The sequence below is a fragment of the Nicotiana attenuata genome, chromosome 12 (genome assembly GCF_001879085.1).
Source record: "Nicotiana attenuata strain UT chromosome 12, NIATTr2, whole genome shotgun sequence".
Taxonomy (NCBI): domain Eukaryota; kingdom Viridiplantae; phylum Streptophyta; class Magnoliopsida; order Solanales; family Solanaceae; genus Nicotiana; species Nicotiana attenuata.
In genome coordinates, this window is record NC_032000.1 from 45031529 (window position 1) to 45039022 (window position 7494).

The window sequence follows — 7494 nt, forward strand, 5'->3', positions numbered from 1 at the left end:
GTCAAAGCATGGCAAACAGTTAGAAGACACGAGCAACAATAGATGCGGGAGAGAAGATACTTAAAGATACGAGCTACTATCCAGATGAAACGAGACTCGTACCTGTTCGAGCCATTCAAAGCTCGAAGATCAGAAGGAATTGAAGATATGAATCTGATAGCGTAAAAAGAGTCCAAATTCAACATTAAATGCCAAATACGTTAGAGAATTTGTATTTAATAAGAATGATTGAATAACGTTTCTTTTAATGTCATTTACTGCTCGTAATTGCCTCATTAAGACAAAGGTATTACACTTTCTCTTAGAATTGACTATAAAAGGAGAAAGTCACAACATCTGTAGGGGACACAAAAAATATCATTCCGATTATACTGAAATATACTCTTATTCATTGCTTTATTGTTGTTCACAAAATCTCTTATTTCTTGATTATCAGTAACCTGATTTCTCTATTAAATTCTAGTTTTAACCAAATATTCAGTTTTTTGGTTAAACAAATTGGTTCCGTTACCGGGAATCTGATAATCTATTCTCTTTAAGTTACATTTTATCTATTATTATCATCATGTCGAACAACAACAACAACAATAACAGTGAGAATACCTTGGGAAACCATGAACATCAAGTCCATCAAAATCAAGGTGATTTACAAAACATTAACGTGGTTCCTTCCCCTCAAAATTCACCACGTCAATCTCGTGAAGGCACTCCTACTCCTGAATCCCGGGCTGTTGAACAAGAGCAATCTGAATATTTTGAAGGAGCGGATGACGCTTTACAGAAAGTAATTGATGCACGGGTTAACAAAGCTCTTCAAACTCTTGTTAGTCGATTACCTGTTGCACCACCCACACCTACGCCTAATAACAACACACTGGAGAATCCTCGTTCTGGCCTTATCAATTCTGGAAATGGAGGAACCCCCAGTGAGCCACAGGAAGGAGAACCAGGTAATTCAAGTAATTCTCATTTGCAAAATTTAGTACTAACTTTGCAGAAACAGCTTAAAGAACAAAATGAGCGCATCGAGCAAATCCCTGGTGTTCCTCCTGTGATCAAAGGAGTGGATGTGGATAAGTAATCGCAACAACCTTGGAAACCTAGTGCTGCTCCCCTTCCAATCCCTAAAAAGTTCAAAATGCCTGAAATCTCAAAATATGACGGCACAACAGACCCACGTGATCACGTAACTGCATTTACTACAGGTGTAAAAGGCAACGATTTGACCAAGCAAGAAATCGAATCCGTGTTGGTCAAAAAATTTGGAGAAACACTCACCAAGGGTGCATTAACCTGGTATTCTCTTTTACCTGAAAATTCTATAAACTCTTTTGCTGAGCTTGCAGATTCTTTTATTAAAGCGCACTCGGGAGCTCAAAAGGTTGAAAAAAGAATGGAAGACATTTTCAAAATTAAACAAGGGGACTCAGAGTTGCTCAGAGATTTTGTTGATAGATTCCAACGTGAAAGGATGGCTTTACCCCGTGTACCTGATAATTGGGCTGCAATAGCTTTTGCAAGCAACTTAAATGATAAAAGTTCAGAAGCCACGAGAAGACTTAAAGAAAGCCTTCGAGAGTTCCCTGCAACCACTTGGAATGACGTTTATAACAGGTACAGTACGAAGTTGCGAATTGAGGAAGATACCGAACCTCAGTTTCATCATGAAGAAAGAAGCAATTCCAGGAGGCCAGAAACCGAAAAAAGATCAGGTAAAAACAGGTACGATCCATATATGGGACCTGCAAGAAAAGACCCACGGTTAAAGGAGGATAATCAACGATATGATCAAAAATCGAGGAACAGGGAATCTGGTTCTTTATCAAGGTTCAGAAATGACCGAAACAGACAAGAGTCGCGAGATGATGACAGAGGTTTAAAGCGAGATTCGGTGGGTATAATTTCAATGTTACTACCTCTGAGCTCGTAGCTGTTTTAAGAGGCATGGGAGACAAGGTACGGTGGCCAAAAGAGATGCGGTCAAATCCAAATAGGCGCAATCCAGATCATTGGTGTGAATTCCACAATGATCACGGGCACAAGACTTCAGAATGTAGATTCTTACAAAGTGAAGTGGATCATCTATTGAAACAAGAGTATCTCACTGAGTTATTTAGTGAGAAAGGTAAGCAAGCCTATATGAAAAATAGGCAAGAGCCACCAAAACCCCCATCACCCAAGAGAACTGTGAATGTTATAAGTGGGGGAGAAGATATTTATGGTGTAACATATACGGCTTCCAACAAGGTTTCGAAAGTAACGATTACACACGGGAAACGGGTACGGCAGGTTTTAGAAAATGAAAGTATTTCTTTCGATGATGCAGATACTGAAGGAGTGATGACCCCCCACAACGACGCACTGGTAATATCTTTACTTGTACACGACACTAATGTAAAACGAGTTTTGATTGATCCAGGAAGTTCCGTAAATATTATACTACTAAGGGTATTACGTGAAATGCAAGCTGAAGACCAAATGATACCGAAGGCGCATACCTTGTCCGGGTTCGACAATTCAAGTGTGGTAACAAAAGGAGAGGTAGTTCTAACAACTTTTGCTGCAGGTGCTGTTAAAGAAACTAAATTTCAGATAGTAGATATGGAAATGGCTTATAATATGATCATGGGAAGACTTTGGATCCATGATATGGAGGCTGTCCCATCAACTCTACATCAAGTTATTAAATTCCCATCTCCATGGGGAATATGCCAAATCAGAGGCGATCAACAAACATCTAGAAGCATTAATTCCGTTGCAGATTCAATTGATAATAGTGGAGACAAATAGCAATTACAGAATTTAGGTGAGGGTAACACGGAGTCAACCTCACCTGAGCAAAAGCAAACAGATGTAGATTCGAGGCCTGACACCATTCAAGAACCAGAGGAGAACGAAAATATCAAAACAACGATAGAAGAGCTAGAGGCCGGGGTGCTGTTTATACATTGGCCCGAGAGAAAAGTATACATAGGAGCTAATCTTAGCCCGGAGGTAAAACATAAATTGATTGAATTTTTAAAAGCTAATGCAGATTGTTTTGCTTGGTCCCATTCTGACATGACAGGGATACCACCGGAAGTCATGACTCATAAGTTGAATGAAGATCCATCATATCCTCCCGTCAAGCAAAAGAAAAGGAAGCAAGGAACTTTCAAAAATAAGGTGATTCAAGAGGAAGTTCAAAAGTTGCTAAAAATTGGTTCAATTCGTGAGGTAAAGTATCCTAACTGGTTAGCTAATACTGTTGTGGTTCCTAAGAAGAACGGTAAGTGGCGAGTATGTGTAGATTACACAGACCTTAATAAAGCACGTCCAAAAGATTCCTTTCCTTTACCACACATAGACCAGTTAATTGATGCTACTGCAGGGCATGAGCTATTAAGTTTTTTAGATGCATATTCAGGCTATAATCAAATCAAGATGGATCCAGGTGATGAAGAAAAAACTTCTTTTATAACAGACAGGGGGACTTACTGTTACAAGGTAATGCCTTTCGGTCTTAAGAATGCAGGTGCAACGTATCAAAGGTTGGTCACACAAATGTTTCAAGAACATTTAGGTAAAACCATGGAAGTATATATAGATGATATGCTAGTTAAAACTCAACATTCAGAAGATCATATATCGCACTTATCTGATACGTTTAAAATTTTACGAAAATATAATATGAAGTTGAATCCAGAAAAATGTGCATTTGGAGTGGCGTCAGGAAATTTTTTAGGTTTTCTTGTTTCTAACCGTGGAATTGAAGTGAATCCTGCACAGATTAAGGCCATTGAAGAAATTCCAGATATACTTTCTAACAAGAAAGAGGTTCAAAGATTAACCGGGAGAATTGCAGCTCTGGGAAGATTCATTTCCAAGTCTTCAGAAAAATGGTTCAAATTTTTCTCAGCTTTAAAGAAACAGGATCATGGAACGAAGATTGTCAGCAAGCACTTAAGAATCTGAAAGTATATTTGTCAAATCCACCGTTGTTGGCAAAACCAAAGGTAGGAGAGAAGTTACTCATTTATCTTGCCGCGTCAGAAGTTGCGGTAAGTGTTGTTTTAGCTCGGGAGGATCAAGGTAAACAATCTCCTATCTATTATGTAAGAAAGTCTTTGCTAGATGCAGAAACACGGTACCCGCAATTAGAAAAATTAGCGCTAGCCTTGATTATGACATCTAGAAAATTAAGACCTTACTTTCAATGTCATCCCATTGCAGTGGTTACTGCTTTTCCATTACGAAACATTTTACATAAACATGAATTATCAGTTAGATTAGCGAAATGGGCTATAGAATTAAGTGAGTACGACATCACTTATCAACCTAGAACTGCTATAAAATCTCAGGTATTAGCTGATTTCGTAGCAGATTTCAGTCAGGGGATGCAATTAGAAGCTGAAAAAGAATTACAAGTTTTTAACGGTGCAAACCCGGGGACTTAGGTTTTATTCACTAACGGTTCATCTAACGTAAAAGGCGCAGGTTTAGGAATAGTTCTCGTACCACCCACGGGTGAAACTATTAGACAAGCTATAAAGTGTCATTCGATAACTAACAATGAAGCAGAATATGAAGCTGTCATTGCAGGTTTGGAATTGGCTCGGGAACTTGGCATAACCCAGATTATAATCAAGAGTGATTCACAATGGTTTCCGGTTACGCCGGAATCTGTTATCCTTATTCTCTTTACAGTTTACATTTTATCTTTATTATCATCATGTCGAGACAACAACAACAACAATACATGAGAATACTTGGGAAAACATGAACATCAATTCATCAAAATCAATGGTGATTTACAAATACATTAACGTGGTTCCTTCCCCTCAAGAATTCAACTCACGTCATCTCGTGAAGGCACTCTACTCCTGATCACGGCTATTGAACAAGAGCAATCTGAATATTTTGAAGGAGCGGATGCGCCTTTACAGAAAGTATATTGATGCGCCGGTTAACAAAGCTCTTCAAACTCTTGTTAGTCGATTACCTGTTGCAACCACAACCAACGCTAATAACACACATCTGGAGAAATCCTCGTTTGGCCTTATCAATTCTAAAATGGAGGAACCCCAGGTGAGCCACAGGAAGGAGAACAGGTAACTTCAATAATTTCCCATTTGAAAAATATTAGTATAACTTTGCAAGAAACAGCTTAAGGAACAAAATGAGCGCATCGACAAATCCCGGTGTCCTCCTGTGATCAGAAGAGTGGATGTGGATAAGTAATCTCGCAACAACCTTGGAACCAAAGTGCATGCTCCCCTTAATCCTAAAAAGGTTTCAAAATGCACATGAAATCTCGAAATTATGACGGCACAACAGACCCACGTGATCCGTAACCTGCATTTTTACTACAGGTGTAAAAGGCAACGATTTGACCAATCAAGAAATCGAATCCGTGTTGTCAAAAATTGGAGAAACACTCACCAAAGGGTGCATTAACCTGGTATTCCCTCTTTTAACCTGAAAAATTCTATAAATTTCCTTTTGCGGAGCCTTGCAGATTCCTTTTATTTAAAAGCGGCACTCGGTGAGCTCAAAAAGGTTTGAAAAAAGATGGAAGACATTTTTTAAATATTAAACAAGGGGACTTAGAGTTGCTCAAAGATTTTGTTGATAAGATTCCACGTGAAAATGTTCTTACCCCCGTGTACTGATAATTGGGCTGCAATATGCTTTTGGCAGCAACTTAAATGATAAAAAGTTCATGAGCCACAATGAAGACTTAAAGAAAGCTTCGAGAGTTCCCTGCAACCCTTGGGAATGACGTTTATAAACGGTACATGTACGAAGTTTGCGAATTGAGGAAGATACGACCTCAGTTTCATCAGGAAGAAAGAAGGCCAAAATTTTCCCCAGAGGTCAGAAACCAGAAAAAAGATCAGTAAAAACAGTTACGATCCATATATGGCGAACCTGAAAGAAAAGACTCACGGTCAAAGGATAATCAACGATATGATCAAAAATCGAGAACGGGAAATCTGGGTTCTTCATACTAGGTTCTAAATGACCGAACAGACAAGAGTCGCGAGATGATGAAGAGGTTTAAAAAGCGAGATTCGGTGGGTTAATTTCAATGTTACTACTCTGAGGCCTCGTGCTGTTTTAAGAGGCAATCGGAGACAGGTACGGTGGCCAAAGAGATGCGGTCAAATCTAAATAGGCGCATCCAGACCATTGGTGTGAATTCCACAATGACACGGGCACAAGACTTCAGAATGTAGATTCTTACAAAGTGAAGTGGATCATCTATTGAACAACGGGTAACTCATGAGTTATTTAGTGAGAAAGGGAAACAAGCCTATATTGAAAATAGCAGAGAGACTCGTACCTGTTCGAGCCATTTAAAGCTCGAAGATCAGAAGGAATTGAAGATATGAATCTGATAGCGTAAAAGAGTCCAAATTCAACATTAAATGCCAAATACGTTAGAGAATTTGTATTTAATAAGAATGATTGAATAACGTTTCTTTTAATGTCATTTACTGCTCGTAATTGCCTCATTAAGACAAAGGTATTACACTTTCTCTTAGAATTGACTATAAAAGGAGAAAGTCACAACATCTGTAGGGGACACAAAAAATATCATTCCGATTATACTGAAATATACTCTTATTCATTGCTTTATTGTTGTTCACAAAATCTCTTATTTCTTGATTATCAGTAACCCGATTTCTCTATTAAATTCTAGTTTTAACCAAATATTCAGTTTTTTGGTTAAACAATATGTGCTAGCCAGTTTTCCGATTGATAATCGAAAAATAGTCAGTGTTTGTAAAGTCATCAAAATATAGCCGCTACTTAAGCTGAAACACGAAAATTCTAGCATAATATGCTGAATTATAGAGCTCCTGCATATAAACTTCCAGCGTATTATGTTGGAATCTCATATGTAAAAAAATCAAACTTCAACATATTATGCTGGAAATTTTTCTGGATACTTAAGGGTGTTCTTGCTCAGATTTTATCTTTACGTGAAAAAGTGATTACTTTTGAAACTGTGACTATTTTGTAATTACTAGTTATAAATTAGACTATTTTTTATTTTTTTCCCGAAAGTGGTTTGGCTTTATAATATTCCTTTGTCATATTTAGCATTTTTATTGTTGGGAATGAACCTATTGTGGCTAATATGCATATTCACGTGATAATTATACACGAGAATGAAACAGAAATTCTATTTCATATTTGCTCTTACTGTTGACAGTTACCTAGACCCTACGTTACGTGTACTATTATTCGGCCTAGTAATAGGAGGTATAAATAATAATGGAAATTTTGCATGATATACCTAAATTATACAAAATATTTACTATAAATAAATACATTTTAAACTAATTATGATACATAGCTACATATTGAGTTTTATAGCAAATCTCTATCCTCCTTTCATTTTCGTACTATAGCCTAGCTCCCAACCCCCCCNNCCCACCCACCTCTCCTACCTCTCTCTCTCTCTACGTATACTACTACTCGACGACGACGACCGACCGCCGTACC